This window comes from Panulirus ornatus, chromosome 47 (genome assembly GCF_036320965.1).
Source record: "Panulirus ornatus isolate Po-2019 chromosome 47, ASM3632096v1, whole genome shotgun sequence".
NCBI lineage: Eukaryota > Metazoa > Arthropoda > Malacostraca > Decapoda > Palinuridae > Panulirus > Panulirus ornatus.
The window spans coordinates 2635376-2654176 of NC_092270.1; the positions used below are offsets into that span (position 1 = coordinate 2635376).

Genomic DNA, 18801 nt, shown 5'->3' on the forward strand with positions numbered 1-18801 from the left:
TCTCTCTCTCTCTCTATATATATATATATATATATATATATATATATATATATATATATATAAAACAAATGAACGTTGCTTTCTGGAAAGAAAATTCAATTTGAGACATGCAAGCAAGCTCCAGAAAACAACTTCTTCACTTAACTTCGCCCAGTAAATCTAAAGGTACCAATAAATATCAGTGAAATTGGGGGCCATATTTTGGTCCTGGATCCTTTAGAACTAACCGTTGCCATAAATATCAGTTTATCCTACGTGGGTATATATCATAAGGACATAATACCATCAAAATAAGTCTGAATTTACTCTTTAACGAAACCAAAACAAATGCCATCGCGGCCTTTGAGCGAAGAAATATAAACAGATTCGTAATTCAACATACATGAGACAAGAATGATTACAGGGAAGCTATGATTTTGAATTCGACTTGCGCAAGACTTTCGAAATCACATCACCGGGGAATATTACTACGAAAATACGGAGGGGGGGAAACCATTGTATTCCTTCGTTATTAATACTGCAAAGTAACGCTGAACACCAGGTGGAAATAATTACCTGTAAGAGAGAAAGAACAGATTTCATGGTCGACCGACCTGCTTGGATTAACTCCAATATATATATCTATTTTTTTTTTCTTACCTCAACCGATCATCTATACAAATATTCTTCACTAATTCAATTGCCCGAGTTTTTTTCTTCTTCGAAAGCACCGAGCGTATCATTACCACCGAACCTGATTTTCTATAATCATTTTTGGATAGAATGCATCACTACAAGTAACGGAGAGTCAACAAAGCGCCAATAAACAATATAAGAAAAAGAAAATAAATCGAATAATTTATTACTAATTTAATAAATCGTCTGCCACACCCACACAAGAGTAACTTACGGCAGATCTTGGAAGGTTCGCCTTTGTATCTGTGCAGCTGGGTTGAGAACCAGGTTACTTTGCGGCATCTATAATCAACCATCCTGTGTGAGGTCGCTGTTCGCAGCCACACGTGCACTCCACAACCCTGGCTAACCAGCGCACATTCCTTCGGTCGACCAGAAACTTGCTACTGGCTTTGGGACGGCCAGGAGCTCTGTACATGTGCATTAGGCGACTTTAATCCTCCACTATAAGCCTGGTTTATCACCAAAGGAAAAAAAAAAAAGAAAGAATATCTTGTGAGCCGCAGAGGCACAGGCTTTTATTGGGTAATCCGTAGCTTTTGTTTGGCCTGTCCAGTACGTGGGACACTTTGGGTTCGCTTTCCATCCTTCGTCGTCTACAGCTACATATCAAGGGGCAACTTAGTCTTGGCCATAACTTGAAAACTAAGATATACTCGTGAAATTTATATGCAGTTCTTTCCTAGAATGTAAAGAACTGGACGGCACGAGACCCATAACTCAAAACTAGACTCTCTCTTTGAGTTATGTCCGTCATAAAAAGAAAGTTTAAATTGGAATCTAAATTGTATGAAGAGAGGCACTCATAAGGTGTTGCAAGGAAGCCTGACCGTGCGGTTTGAGCTCCCAGTGCACCTAGAAATCTCATGTGTACCCAACGTTGTTTTCACACTAGAATTCGGTCTTCCTCCATTTTAGGAATGGTAAGAACTAACCATCATGAAGCACAAGTGGAAGAAATACAACGCCCAGACGCGGAATTCCCGTTATGAAGTGGCACCCTGGAAGAGTTGAGAAATAGCGTCCTTCCCTCAAGATAGTCTGAGCCACAATGAGGCGGAACTTAGCCTTGTATCGCCTTTGAAAACATTTGAGGGTGAACAATGTGTTCTGCGGATACTCAGTGTGTGTGTGTGTGTGTGTGTGTGTGTGTGTGTGTGTGTGTGTGTGTGTGTGTGTGTGTGTGTGTATTTCATACTATTCGCCATTTCCCGCGATAGCGAGGTAGCGTTAAGAACAGAGGACTGGGCCTTTGAGGGAATATCCTCACCTGGCCCCCTTCTCTGTTCCTTCTTTTGGAAAATAAAAAAAACCAAAGCTTCCATACAGAAACGTTCAAAGGTCCACTAACGACTGCAACCACCTACAGGAAAGACCAGCTCGCCCTAGACCATCACAGGGTGACAGAGGACGGCGTGAAGATCCACAGGGGACTCCAGCACCAGAGTAGTCTGAACTCTATAAAAACCAGGGAGATGGAGCCATCACAGGCCAAGAGCCCTTAAGTCCTTCATAGCTCGCAAGGAAGCGGCAGCTAGGACAATACACTTAATAAACCGCACTACATCTGCTATTAATCACCAGACATGAAAAAAAATATGATTAGGTTATAATCTCACCTGCATCACAGATTATCTGAGAAAATAATGCACCTCAGTCTCCGTCACTCCTGGTAAAATAGCGTTACTTACAGACCAGTTTAAACAGCGTTACTTAAAGACCAGTTTAAATAGCGTTACTTAAAGACCAGTTTAAATAGCGTTACTTAAAGACCAGTTTAAATTTCATCGTTTTTTTCTCTTTGGAATAACTTGCCACGCCTTGAATCCCACCGTAGGAAGTTACTTATGTAAGTACCGTCCTGTGAGGAAGAGAATGGTACCTCGACATGGCTGTCGTCTACTTCGCAACCATCCAGAGAGTCCTTGTGAGACCAGCCACGCCGTTGGCCTTCTGACCCCACGGAACGGTGCGAAGGAATTTTCAGCGGAGTTAGCCAGGCGTAAAGGTTTACCACCGCGTGTTGATTTGTGCAGTATAAATGTCGGAACAGCTGTGGTGGGGGGACGGGGTAACCCTCCTGATGTGTGAGGTGGGTTAGTGGAAGGAACTGCCTGTAGTGGAGGGTGGCAGCGGTGGGCAAGAAGATGCTGGCGGGCGGGCGGGTGTGTGGGTAGGTGGGCTGGTCTCGAAAGAGCCGTTGCAGAGACTGCATTTGCCCTCGAAAAGAAAACAAACGTTGAAAAAACAAAGTAAAAGGAAAGGAAAGGAGAGCGTTGCCAGGGCTGTCCAAAGCGACTGTCATTACTAGATTGCAAAGAAGCTTCTGTCATGATGATGATTCGGTGGTTCTATTGTTAGGAAAACTTTCATATCTCGGGCTGGGAAGAAGAGGGGGAGGAAAAATAAACCTAGACTCCACCTTGTTTGTCAGCTACTGAGAAAAGCTACTGGGAGGGTCTGATACGCAAAGGTGGAGCCCACAAGGTCAAGGCTACGCACGTAGACTCACGACTGGCTTGAAGGCGTGGACAGTGCCGGTAGCGAAGACAGTACAACATCTACTACGAACTAGTATATGAGGCAGCACACTAGGTATTGTGAGCCATCACAAGGGAAGGCCTATCTGGTGTAACCAGCCATTATATGGAACATATCACACAACTTCTGGACACATGCCTATGGCGTTTTGGTTACAGCAAGCTGTCTGTCCAGCTACTAAAAGATATATATAAACCCCTCGAGCAAGGCTGTTAGACCATTTCATTACAACGTTACGACCTGGGTATGACTGACTTGACCCTCGTGGGTCAGGTCAAGGGCGTGCCGGTCATATCCCACAAGGGTCGTACCGTCGTACTCAAGGCTCGTACCGTCGTGCTGGTGGGCTTAAAGCAAGCAGGTTACTGAGAAATCAAGAATGTTGGCAAACCTGCTCATGCAATGAATAACAGACTATTAACCTACATTGGGTCAAGAATCTGAACCAATCAACTGAAAACAATAATCATTAAAAAGCTTACGGAAAAAAAGCTACCTACGAACTAATAAGATTGGCTTTTATGAAAATAAAGCAGTATCAATATATTACGTAATATATATACATATATATATTTTTTCCCCCAGCACGGTAAAAAATAAACTAATTACGCGTAAAAGCTCTTTTCCCTGAAGATCAAAAGACGAGCTGAGGCTTGATATCAAAAAGAAACATCATCAGGCCTTGTGATATTATCACGTTATCCAACGGCCCAGAGATGGAAAATCTTAGAATAAAACTCCCTATAAAAAAACCTTCCATTATAAGAGTTATAACCGTAAAGACCATAATACAGTAGGCGTGGGTTGTAACAACATTATAATGAGCTCGAGTTATACGAGGCTATTAGGGTAGCCAGCCACAACAGGAGTGCCAGGAAAAGCTAACTAAAGGGTTGCGAGAGATTCTTCAGTCGGGTCGTCCATTAAACATTGGATTACCTAGTAGGCTACGCCACTGGTGTATCGTTCAAAGTAACCAAACACCACAATCATGACGAGAGAGAGAGAGAGAGAGAGAGAGAGAGAGAGAGAGAGAGAGAGAGAGAGAGAGAGAGAGAGAGAGAGAAGGCTCACCAGACGAACCCAAAACCTACAATGACCAAAAACAGTCGCGCAACCAAAGGACAAAGATCGGAATTACGTCCCACGTCATACGTTGACGTAAATCACAACATCTACGACACCAATGAATCACAGAGCTTTACAGCCGTCATTCTGAAGTTAAGACTACAGTCTGGCGACCCGGAGACGACGCTACGAGGTAGCGGGGGCTGTAGGAGAAGTAGTTACCGTCGCTTATTTACCGGGGGGGCGTGGCCGCTTTGTTGGCGACGGGTCAATGGCGCCATACCCACGCCTGTCCTTGGACGCTTAGTCTCCTGGGGGCGCCGTCCCACCCACCTAACTATCCTCCTCCTCCTCCTCCTCCTTCTTTACTATCCTCATCCCCCCACCATAACTATTCTCCTAGTTTTTACTGACCCGCCTGCCTCCAACATGGGTCTCAAGATAGTGAGTAAAGGGAAATAACTTCATAAGGAAGATCTTATCTTTAAACTCGGGGATACTGAAAGTTTAAGCATAAATAAGGGTAACATTATCTACGTCATTTCATTTAGGAATCTCCCGTTCGACTGAAGTTTGATTAGCTTCTCAAGTGCGACAGGGCGATGTTTGGGTTCATGATGGCTAAACCTTTGATCCGACCCTTAAAGGTCAAGGCCATAGGCCGTTGTTTTGCTCATACCGAAGGGTCGTAACGACGTGCTCAAAGGTCAAACCGTACCATCGGGTTCATGGGTTGTATCATCGTGCTTAAGGGTCGTACCGCCGTCGTACTCAAGGATCGCACCGTCGTACTCAAGGATCGTACCGTCGTGCTCAAGGGCTGTACCGTCGTGCTCAAGGGCTGTACCGTCATGCTCAAGGATCGTACCGTCGTGCTCAAGGATCGTACCGTCGTGCTCAAGGGCTGTACCGTCATGCTCAAGGATCGTACCGTCGTGCTCAAGGATCGTACCGTCGTGCTCAAGGGCTGTAGAGTGTCGTGCTTGAGGATTGTAACTGTCGCGTTCAAGCGACTGACGTACAGCCGTCACACATGCGACAGCGACGTAAGTGTCACATCATCTCACCATTGTGCGTCAGCATGAAACTCCGTTACAATCTTAACGCTAAATCTTTTCTCATCTATTTTTCTAAAGGATTTATTCATGATACGCGGGTGTGTCGTCTTACAAAAAAAAAAAAAAAAAGAAAGAGAAAATACCTCGCGTGAAAATTGTACAGTTTCCTGCAGATCGACGAAGTCGCCCCAATTGTCGATTCCTGGTTAGGTTCAAGCATCACCGTCTTTAAACGCTGACAAACCAGCAAAATTCAACTCGAGTATCGATGATTCTTATCGTGATATGTGACACACACACACACACACACACACACACACACACACACACACACACACACGTACTCGAGTCTGGCTGGAGCCCATAATATCTATCGCTTCTCTTGCGATTTTCTGAACAGAATTCAGTCGCTCAAAAACTGATTCCCCCTTTCCAAAAATATCGCAGAGAATGCACTGCGCTACTTCACCCTACACCACGGTATCGGACAAAATACTTTAGCATTCATCCCTTTCCACAATATCGGAAAACAGAGTATAAAATCCATCCATTCCCTACAATCTAGTGAGAAATACATCGTTCATCCCCTTCCATGATGCTGTAGGAAATACATCATTTTCCACAATATCAAGGGAAATACATCGACTCTTACAGGATACGAACACTGGATGTGTGCCACTCCCTCACGGCCGAGCAAGCATGCCACACAAATATCATATCATTTTGGGCTGGCAGTAAACTATAGTCTTGACCCTGGCGAGGAATATACATAATGTGTGATATTTCCCTGAAAATCCTGTTATTCTGGGTCGTACCGGGGATGTCTCGCGTGCGTCATACACAAGGATCAACTCTTAACGTACACATTTTTGACCTGGTTCGTACATGATCCTCCAGGCATGGGATCAGATCTGGTTCGTACATGATCCTACAGGCATGAGATCAGATCTGGTTCGTACATGATCCTACAGGCATGGGATCAGATCTAGTTCGTACATGATCCTACAGGCATGGGATCAGATTTGGTTCGTTCATGATCCTACAGGCATGGGATCAGATCTGGTTCGTACATGATCCTACAGGCATGGGATCAGATCTGGTTCGTACATGATCCTACAGACATGGGATCAGTTATCACGGGCGATAAACCAAGTGTTATACCGAATGGTATTAGGATGTATAACTACACATTACCTGCTGGCGGTGAGTGTGTGGGATCAGCAGTACATATGTAGGTGCATGCATGAAATCCGTGGGGTCGATCGCGCCCAAAGGTCGGAATGTCGCACTTAAGGATAGTACCGTCATATGTTTTCTAGAATTCTGAGTTCTCATGTCTGACATCACTATTATATTTTGCTAGACATTAAAAGATTTTGCTTTAACTCACGGCGGTAACTTCCTTCAACTGTCATAGTGGCAATACCCTTCGATTCCATCTAACATCAATGAACGCGGAGACAAGACACTGCTATAATCTGCTGGTAGAGTAGTGGTATGAACCACCTCCTTACGGCGCGAGGCAAGGACAGCAGCCCTTCCTCTAGTCATCGGTGGTACCCATTCCTGTAGCTACTGCAGTACCATCCATCAATGGTACCCCAACCCCCTTCGTCTAGCTACCATAGCCCCAGCCAACAGCAGCGCCCCTTCTTGGTCACACCGCCCCCACTCTGCTCACGTACCTCTTACCAGAGGGTGGTATAGCATCCCACTGTAAAAGGCTACGCCCTAGCTAATTTACGTCGACTACATCCTCATTCTCAGCAATATGAGCTGGCCAGAGACTAGCAGGAGGCAGGGGCTTTGTGAGACAGCAGGGGATGGAACAGGGTTGGAAAAAAAAAAGAAGGCTGATGTGTATGGCTCTGGCTGGTCCTGATTTGGTTGTATAGTGAAGTGGTCGGCGGTGGTCCATCTCTGGAAACTCACAAAGGCTCTCCCTTACACAAGCATGAGCTTGCCAGAGGCAATCGTAACAGCGACGTGAAGTAACGACAAAAACGTTTGTTGTTTCTTGACCACAACTCGCGTGAGATCATCTCGGACAGATGTTTACTGACGTCCCCTTCTCCAGAGAGGCGAGACATTGCCAAAGTAAACGTCTGCTGTTGTTCCTCTTCCTCAACGTATCTTGACTTTAAGAAAGACAACGTTTCCTGGTGCCTTACTGTCTAAGCGTGAGGTGGGGAGTCGGAGACAAAAACGTTCCCTGGCTCCTGGTTTCGGCCAAGATCTCCGGGCAACGTCGACATATTGTCTCGACGGAGGCTCTTGCAACATGAAATACGACATCAACTCATCCGGGCATTGCGACAGCTACGATGGAGCCTCGTTTCCTAAGGTTACATCACACGGGAAGCTAGGTAATGGTCTTTACTGTCTGGGTAAGGATGGAGAGGAAGGAGAGGGAAGAAGAGAGATCGGGGCGGGAGGTGGGTGTGTGGAGGAGGGCAGCGGTGTGAGTGTGTGTGTGGACGACTAGACTCAAGGTCATGCGGGTGGTTCTGCAGTATAGGAGTCCCGCCCACACAAGCCTGGCCCCGGCGGAACCTCTGACTCACTCACGCCTTGTATTCTCGCTGAGCAGACGGGGCGCGGCCGCCGTCGGTGAGACGTGTTCCCCCACCTAAGACCCCTGTCGCCAGGGCGGGCGTGGGGCGCCACCGACGGTGATCTTCCGTGTCACTACCTCACGCTCGACCGCCTGCCTCCGCTGCTGTACGGCGTGACGAACAGATAACACACACACAAAAAAAAAAAAAGAAACTTAAATCACTCAATATCTAGACATTTTGTCGCCCGATAAAAATAAAATACAAAAATATATTTTTGGTTTGCATCAGATCTATAAAGATAATGTTGAAATTTCATTACCTGTTCCAGTAACCCATAAAAAAAAATAAATGAATACACGTTTTAGTTCCAGCACAGAAAAAAAAATTAATAAATGCCAAATGCGCTTAACATCTTCTGGTGATCCATCAGGAGAGAAGTTAAGATATCTGAGCGGTTTCACCTGAACGCTGTGAGTCATCGTGTGTTCACAACACACAAGGGACGTACACAGCAGAGTGTACGTGGGTGGGTGTACACCTGCACGACACAAGGGGACTAATGCCGGACAACACCGCGTGTAAACAAGAGTCAAGGTTGCCTAACCCCACCCAGGACCTGACCTTGTACGGTACACGTCCTACCACAACGAACCACCTGTAGTTACACCTAACCACCACAACGACAACCAGTGGTTACACCCTACTACCACGACAACAAGTGGTTACACCCCACTACCACGACAACCAGTGGTTACACCCCACTACCACGACAACCAGTGGTTACACCCCACTACCACGACAACCAGTGGTTACATCCCACTACCACGACAACCAGTGGTTACACCCCACTACCACGACAACCAGTGGTTACATCCCACTACCACGACAACTAGTGGTTACACCCCACTACCACGACAACCAGTGGTTACACCCCACTACCACAACGACATCCAGTGGTTACAGCCCACTACCACGACAACTAACAGAAGCTACACCCACTACATCCACCACCAGGTGGTAAACATACACACACACCCACACACACACACACCACCCTACCACATCAGTAGTTACACCCGCCATCACGACCACCAGTGGTTACACACGACCACTGGAACGACCCTTCAGAAAACAGTACCGCCACATCGGAGACAATGGTCGTGGAGGAGGGACGAGGCCTGGGGGCTCCCCAATCGATACCTTGGACACGACACACTGTAGTCTGTGAAGCAGCATTTTAACGCGTCATAAAACCTTAGACAAAAGAACGAAATTGGTTCTAAATGTCAGGGGGAGAGACCCCGTAACCTCGTTCCTCTTGTAGATCAATTTCCTACAGAGAAAATTCGTGATGGGTTGACCCCCGTTTGACCTTGCTGTACGAACGACGTGGTTAGTAAGCAGCGTCACGGGCGACGCTGCTTCGCTCGTGTCGAGGAGTCGCATGAATGCCACCCAGGCAATTACCTGGCTGGCCCACACCTATGACCCAGGCCACGCCCATGCCCATGCCTGGCGTGTTCTTACCCACGCCGTCGATGCTGGTGTCTGGACACGTGTGTGTGTGTGTGTGTGTGTTTAAGTCTGGGTATCACGCATTTTCGGCTGGACCTGGGCCACTGGTATGACCTTAAAAAAAAGAAAGAGTATGGGTTACCCAAACACTTGTCTAAAAATCTAACCTCAACAGTTGTTGTGAAAGGGTTCGAACATATCGCAGGGAGGAACTAATCACAGCATCAACTGCTCTCGTGCTTTCCTTTCGCGGTCCTTTCGATTGAGAGTGTCCTTCACCTTGCGCAGCTGAATGGGTTGCTTGTCCCTCCTTGTGCTGACCTAACAAAGGCGAGGACGGATCAACATGACACCCGAGTGGCTTATCACTGTCTGCCTCTTGCAAGTGGTCATGTTTGGGAGGTGGGCCGACTGGCCAGTCAGCCAGTGTGGGCGGAGAAGGGGGCAAGGGTTAGCCAGTACCCACACAAGTTTGACCCCAGGGGCGCCTCACCCTACACCTTAAGGGAAACGCACAGGTCCCCTAACTGCGACGGCAGCACCCCGCCCTGGCTCTCACACCTGCCCACGATCAGGATCATTAGGGAATTAGTTCCACTTCTACAACATCGTAAAATAATTTCCCAATTTAAACAACGGGTAATTGAAGTGGGTGTTCAATCAGATTTCTCATCAAATAATCATATACAACATGATGACAGGATGACCGGTTATTCTCTGTTGCGCCCCCCCCCCCCCCCCCCCCAGGAGTTCATGTGCAATGCTCATGACCCAAAACAGCTGCGGAAAAAGGAAGTGAGGCACCGTGACCTGCAGCAGTCTGGAGCCGGGGTCACCGCGGGTATCACTCCACCAGCAAGTGCACCTCCACACCACCGCGAACAATGAGACGGCATGACGCATTGAGCCACTGTTTTCCTGTGTCCGGTTCATACCCGCGCACGAGCGTCCCCTTCCGGGATGAGAGGTGGTTAAATAGAGCAAATAAACGGACTAACCACCCTTCCCTCACTCCCTCCCTGCACTGTCTGCACACCAACGCAATCATCAGTTTTAAATGCCCAGCTAACCAGCACAGAAGACACACACACACACACACACACACACACACAAATGACCCCCCCACAATGTACGTCAGTTCTTGAAAGACGTCACTTAATGAATCGCGAAGACTCTACTTTACCCTCGATGGTGTTGGACGAGACAAGATAACAAAACCCATAACATTATACAACGTTGAAGAAATACGGAAACACGAATCAACGAAAATCCTTCAGTAACGCGTTTGGAGGCGACAGTTTCCTGAGCACCGATGCAACACACGATAAACGTACTCGGCAAGAAGAGGCCATAATCCGAATCCATACAAACGTTGGCCACAGACGGGGAATAAAAGAAGAGAGAACCTGATACGAGCGTGAAAACAAAGGCACAGAGCCACACTTTTCTATCGGCACCATCTGAATGTGATGTACTGACCAGCTGTGGGACGGAGGGCCACTCACGACCTCGCTAATGACCATCCAACCACCCTACGCAGGACGTGTAGTGTTCGCCGAGGGGAGAAAAAATATATAACGAGTTCATTAATATCAGAGGCCTTAGAGAATGCCTTCCCCCCACACCCTACAACTACTAACGAAGGTGGTCACGCCTTCTCCCTCAACAGAGTGGGGAGGGAGGAACCATTACCTTGCACCCGGGTAGAGTGTCCCAGAGATCCTCTATACGTAATTACATTAAAGCCCATTAGAAGGGAATGGATGCTGTGGCACACACGACCTCCATCTACCGATCTTGTAGTGGGCGCCACGTCTCCTCTCTCTAAACCTTAAGCAAACGTAACTTCCACATTTAAAGTCCGGAGGGATATCCCTTCCACCTGGACCTCCTTCAGAAGTAACTACGCCATGGGAATTCCACCTTCTAAGCCTCCGGCAGGAGCAAGTCCCCCTTACAGGTGACATGACACCCTCCCCCCCCGTAACACCTGAACTAGCACTAGCCTTGACCCCTTCCTAATGACCTGACACAGTTCATTTCAGTCTACCCTTGGGGGGGAGGAGACACGGCTCCCCCACCTACACAGTGACTCAGCAACGAGCAGGACACAAAGCTTACCAGGCCGTCCAGTACGACACCAAGGACCTCAGCCAGAACCCCACCCATCGCACCCTGCCTGCTCCTATGACCTACCAACATTTGGATTTTTGTCCTTGGCCATCCTCGTGTGCCCGGGTTCGAGGAAATCCTGCTGCTTTTGTGGGGACGTGGGCAAACACGGGCAGGTTGATCAGCCGTAAGACATATCCTGGTACCAATTTAGCATCAGCTTCCTAATGTAACGCTGGGCCGTTACACAGTTACAAGGTCTTGTCATGTACGACCTGAACTTCCCACTGATGGTAAGCCACTGTATCTCACCCGTCAACAGACCTTGGCTCGCTATCACTCTTTAACATTTCCAAGCTGTTAATTATCGTACTGATTGCTTCCTACTGAAGGCTCAGATAAACTGTCTTCGGTCGGTAATTTCACCGCATGTAGATGAAGAGCAATTTTCGTAACGTCACGCAAGAAATTAATGTATGTAATGATCTGGAAATATATATTTACATTAATACATATGCACGAATTTAGAAATCTCAAAATGCCAACTAAATCTATTTTAATGAACACGTCACGTACGAAGTAGATCCTTGCGTGTTCTCACTGAATTCTGGTACCTGTTAGTATCAGTTCTGGGAACACCATTAAAAAAATGTCACACATCACAATTGTTAAACTAACACCCACCTCCTCCTCCCCCACGTTCCTTAAGGCGATCTTTCTATATATACAAAAACCTGCCACGTGAGAGGTGCAGTGTCAACACCTGTATCACAACGGGTAGCTAGAACTGAACAAAGCTATGGTGGGAGTACAGTGCTTACAAGCGTTAAGTCGACAATAGCCAAACTGGTTATTAACCAACAACAAACTCCTCTATATCAAAGCCAATAGACAAAACCCCCTTTTTTTTTAATATAAAGGAGGGTTGGGGGAATAGGATTTCATACAACTATAACGTATTTGCGAAAAGGTTCCACAATACAACGCTAGTTAGGTCTGGCCAGACAAAATGTATTACAGCCCTTTAAAAAGGATGCTGGTTGTTCACATCCTCCCAGGTTATATCCCTTGTGGTATACCATGTAAGGGTTGTTGACGTATAACATGTGAGGGTTGTTGATGTTATTTATGTTGTCTCGGTCTAAATATACATGTCTGATTTTCTTAAATTATGTGCCACACACTTCATCGTCATCCTGGTAAGTGCTCTACCCTTTCCCCGTCGTCTGCTTTGTCTGATAACGGCCATTTTCATCAATCACAGAAGATGGGAATAAAAAAGACGATCGCTTCATGTTACCACGTCTATTCTCTTGGTGGATCATATAACCGTACGTCATGATACCATCTATGTAACAACCAGGTCTGGCGTGGAGGTGACGGTGGGGCGTGACAGTGTGCTGGTCACGCCCCTCGATGTTACGCGCGTCGCAGCGACGTCTTACGCAGGTAAACGCAGTTGATACCGTATACTCATCTCGAGACATCAGGTCGCGGACCCACAGTGTGCTTTACGTGACCACAGTGGGCCTCGTCCACATACTCTCACTACGATGCTGATCAAATCCCTCCAGCGTAACTTGTCAGTCAATCATCATTCTAATAAACTCACAACAAAAACAAGTCTTCGCAAAAAAAAAAAAAATAATAATGAAAAAATGCTGAGGAATAGGCCAACTTCATCTCACGTATAACCTTTAGAATATTTCTGACGCACCAGTTGAGGTCCTAAGCTCATTTGTGTCAAGAACCTAAAGAGAAAACGTACAACCTCCCACGGGGCAACCACAACGCGTTCTCTCCCTCCTTCTGTCGACACTGTAAAAGCGACGTTTAATCTTGAGAGGGTAATTACCATGCTCTTTACGGGTCAACCCTCGAGGAAAAACCAGTTGAAGACAATTCACCAAACGGTCTGGTGAGGCTTTGACATCCTTCGGTGACACGTAGGTGTATCTCGGAAGGGAGGGGGAGAGGTCTATACGTGAACCCGCCGCTAAGGGAGGGTGTTCTATGGTGGTGGTGGCGGGAGGAGCTAAATACTCCATCATGCCTACAGATTCCGTAACGCCAGGGTTGAGGGGAAAGTCCTGCTCATCCACTCAAGCGATAGTGTGTTTATACGGTACACAAGCCGGGCCAGACGGTACACAACGGAGTGTTTACAGGTACACATGAGCGGTACACAAATCACTCATACACACACACACACACACAAAAAGGACACCTCGATAGTCTCGTCCCACAGGAACGGTCTGTGCTAAGAGACAGATGCATGATCACCATACGCTAATCTTAAAGCTTCGATCGGACAGACACCATCGCTGGGGTGAAGTCCGAACATTCACAAGATACAAGACAGACCATCCGTCAACTGAACTATCCAAAGACCTTAATCAAGACCCCGGACGAATTTTAAGACGAGTTCTTAACACCATCCACGACGGAAATAAAAACACACTGGCTGCTTCACGGACACTGATGGTTCTTGAGGAACTATGAGGCCACACATCATCCCGCAGCTGTCTGTGGATTCTCTTTGCATTGTACTCTTACAGGGGCGCCACCGACTGTCTGATGTAACCATCTGTTATTAGTTTACAAGGACGACCTCCTGGCTCCGGAGGGGGGCGCCACCGACTGTCTGATGTAACCATCTGTTATTATTAGTTACAAGGACGACCTCCTGGCTCCAGATTCCACGTTTATCTCCCTCTTTCACTACCCAGCACCTAGAGTCTAAACTTTCCCCAGAACACCTCCCCTTCCCCATCCCAGACCCATCCGTGGTCCCACAGTGACACACAAGGGGGCCCTTCAACACCTGGGGGAGTCATGCACGCCTGTCTCCTCCCACGGATGCTTAACTTTAACTTTACGATGATCTCCCAGCTGTCGAGGTAGGCCTCCATGTGATTATCAGTAACAAAAAGATAAACTACAGATAAGACTGGCGTTCTAGCCTTATATCCAGAACGGGTGTGGAGAGCACACGCGATCAACCCTTTAAACATTGTTAGAATGAAATAAATAAACTTGACAGATATAAGACACTGTCAAAACAACGAATATTTTACAAAGGCTAATTCCACGGTAAATGAAAAGACTATATAAACTCATCAGGCGAGAATGAGTGTTCGTAGCTCCACGTATCATTTGCGACCATTTCGTTCGTAATGGGTAAAAACCATCGCACCGAAAAGGTCAATAAACCAGTCCTGACCAATCTTACATAACCGGGAAGTGAATGGCGAGTCAGAATGAACAATCAGCTACTCAGGAAAAAGACTTTTTGGATGACTTGGTGTTCTAGAGACCAGGGTGACACCAGCGAGCTGGTAAAAAAAAAAAAAAAGAAACCTAAAGAAACCAGAAAACAGATTGCACGTGAGGTTACGTCGAGCAAAGGCAATACATGTAAAGAGAACGTCGCTGGTCTTAGGGCTATTTCCAGCACCTGAGGAAGGTGTACGAGGCTAGCAGACGACGAGTGGTTACACCTTGACGTCGACGTCCTTTCCATGACAAACCATCGAACCGACAAGGCCAGAGAGAGAGAGAGAGAGAGAGAGAGAGAGAGAGAGAGAGAGAGAGAGAGAGAGAGAGAGAGAGGCTGACTTTGGGAGACCTAGCCCCAGTAAGTTCCCACCACACAGTTACCCACTTGGCCTCAACCTACGCCAACACGCAACAAGAAAACCAGTCCACAGAAGTTATCTGCCTCAATCCTTCATTCAGCGGCCACTCATAATAACAGACAAAAGTACATAAACCTTTATACTTGAAGCATTTGTGACACCTTGGCCTTCATCTTAAGGACACTGGCACTGGAGTCTGACAAATGTTTTTCTTATCAGCGTATTAGCATTAAAGTCTGATGTGTGGGTCCCATGTATACAATGTTTACCCCTTAGTAAACACGAGGCGACAGACTCAGACACTTTAAATTAATGAAAGACAACAACACATACGACCAAAAACCATGGTAATATCAAATCAAACAATTACTTCATCAATCGCTGATGCGAATAATAAAACACATCCCTCAGGCAGGTTTGGAAATCAGTTTCACCTCACTATTGAACGTCCCTGCTTCACAGGTCCTAACTTTGTGAACATGACATCGTCATTTCCATACCTAAGGCAAAACAAAAATTCTAACACCCCTTTTACCAGGGATCTGGGACACATGAGCTACGAAAGATTTGGGTAAACTGCACCACGTCATGATTTACATCATCAAATGAAACATAGTATGTTGACGAGCATTTGAAAACAATATAAATATCAGCTTCGAAACCATGTGAAAAATATCCTACAATGGACTGCAACAACTGAGATTAGCACATGTAAGGTATAATCTAATAAATATTCTAAACTGCTCTAATGGAAGGACCGCCAAATGTATTCCATGCGAGTGTCATACTTCGTTTTTATGTAAGTTGCCTCTACGTGTCGTTTTAAATTGATGTATAATAAATGTGTGTACACGCCAGGCCAGATCATAGCCGCCCGTTCACATCCGCGGACACTTTTGCATACGACTGATTCATTATCACTTTTCTATCACAATACAACATTCTACAATGAAGTCATACAAGCAGTTCACAACCATAATCCTGTATCAACGAATTATACCTCAACAGTGAACAATATTATAATATCTAGATCGATAATACTCCAAACACCTTATTTGGGAAAAAGGCACAAAATGTCCAACGCCCCGTCACTGAACTTTAAGGGGACACAGTCATCTTAACATTTAATTAGGACACCTTTCCATCATGCTTATCTTAGTCACTGTGCCATACCAGTTTACCCGGAGCTGCGGAGGGTCATTCACTGGGGCCTGGAGTTACCTTCCCTCCTCCGTCAGTAGCAATAGGTGGGGACGCCTTGGGGGAACATCCAAAGGCCGAGAGAACTGAATGGCACGGGTCGTGACCAGCGGTAGACGGGCGCCCTGATCATCCACTTACGGGACCACTCCGAGAGAGATTGCTGGTCTCAGCGTGTGGCTTTCTCATGGTCAGGGCAGCTGTGAGGGCGTGTGTGAATGTGTGTGTGGTGTTGGGCGTCTGGCGACGGATACAGACGGTACTTGGTGAGGGGTACAAGGGGTGGCTGGTGTGAGGTCCCTAGGTAGAAATGAGGACAGACGAACAAATCTAAAAGGACTGAACACAATGGGTATGAAGACTGGATGAAAAAAGAAGAGAGAGAGAAAAAAAGAGATAGAACTCAACTTGTGGCGTGGAAACAAATCGAAACTAAGAATATAACATCATAGACTAAATCCATACCACTGATCAAGATAAAAAAGATTTACCTTGAGGTAACTGGTTGTCATCCTATTACCGATTTGAGCACTATATATTATAACAGGGTGTTTCATCCCATGTTGAGCACCGGCGAATCACAGAACACGTCCCTGGCGAAGGAATCATAGAATACGTAGGCAAGAAAGATTCACAGAACACTATCGATAAGAAAGAATCAAACAACATCTTGAAAAAAAGACATGCTACAGCCACCATTGTCTTCGACAGGAATACCTATAATTTGTTCTATACGAACGGTATGACCCTTTAGTACAAAGGTACAACCCTTGGGTCTGATGGCCTTGGCCTTTGACCCGAACCCTCAAAGGTCAGGTAAGACGCCAGGCCATCGTCGTGCTGAAGCCTCATACCATCGTGCTAATCGGTCGTGACGTGTCGTGCTTAGGGAAGTCGTACCGTCGTGGTCGAGGGCCCTACCGTCGTGTCCGAGGGGTTAATAACAAGGGTTGGTCTTCGTAAGGGACCCAGGGTAAACCGGACCATGACTACTGCGACGACACTCTCTCGTTATCACGTACACAGAACCAGCTTTATAGCATTCAGATTCCCATAACCTCTCTCTCTCTCTCTCTCTCTCTCTCTCTCTCTCTCTCTCTCTCTCTCTCTATATATATATATATATATATATATATATATATATATATATATATAAGGTCCGCAACAATTATCATCACAAAGCCAACACATTATATTTCAGACAAGTTCTGAGTCACGGGCCATACTCGTATGTAATCCCACACACCTTGACGAACCCACACACACACACACACACACACACACAGTGAATAAACAAGGCAGACACTGTGACAAGTGAAGGCGAGACGCTCGAGGACCTGGCCAACCCTACACACGCCATCTAGGGGTGGATTAGAGAGACACTTCAGGGCGAGTAAGTCACCCTATATATATATATATATATATATATATATATATATATATATATATATATATATATATATATATATATATATATAATTCTTTCCCAAGGGGTCAGGACTTCTGCAGTCAACCGTGACTAGGTAACCTTGGTCGCCGAACATGACATACCAAGAAAATCACACAGGATACAGAGGGAAAAAAATGGAAAATGAATCTATAACCCGAGAGCAAGAAACACTTTCTCCACGACTGTGACGGATGCAAGAACGTGCTACGCATCCGACGTCACAAACCGGTCGTGTTTACAATGCTGACCAGCCCAGCAACAAGCCTTAGCGATGACTGTAAGCCTTAGGTTGCCGTGTTCCCATGTGTCCACCTCGGAGGGAAATGCCATATGAAATGATGCTGTTTAATTCAGGCATCTGCGCCAACTGTAACGTAAGACTCCAGGCAGTTTATTCTGAAGGACAGTAGTGCGAAACACAACAGCGGTTTATTCCGAGATCAAGCGGTTTCAATCACTCTAACCTGAAAGTTCTTCTTCAACAGGCAAAGTTAACAGCAGGTTACACTGGCACCACAACAGTAACCAAGCGAGCGAGTCGCCCCACAGCATCACGAAGACATCCAATATCGGACGAAGAAGAAGAAGAAGAAGAAGAAGAAGAAGAAGAAGAAGAAGAAGAAGAAGAAGAAAAAGGAGAAGAAGAAGAAGAAGAAGAAGAAGAAGAAGAAGAAGAAGAAGAAGAAGAAGAAGGAGAAGAAGAAGAAGAAGAAGAAGAAGAAGAAGGAGGAGGAGGAGGAGGAGGAGGAGGAGGAGGAGGAGGAGAAGAAGAAGAAGAAGAAGAAGAAGACGAAGAAGAAGAAGAAGAAGAAGAAGAAGAAAAAAACACACCAGCGAACAAACTTGTTATCTCTTGGACGCCATTAAGATCATCATCAACAGGAGTGAGAACGTATTAGGCTGTGAATAAACGAATAATAATAATAATACGATTTTGAATGTTATCTTCGGCTCACCGATGAACATATGAGCGTTGCCTTTAATGA

At 46.2% G+C, this 18801-nt stretch overlaps 1 protein-coding gene across 2 annotated transcripts in view; it reads right to left on the bottom strand.

Annotated features, from left to right (window-relative positions):
- Window positions 1-18801, bottom strand: part of LOC139763437 (uncharacterized) — a 304757-nt gene that overhangs the window by 63243 nt on the left and 222713 nt on the right. The window lies entirely within an intron of this gene.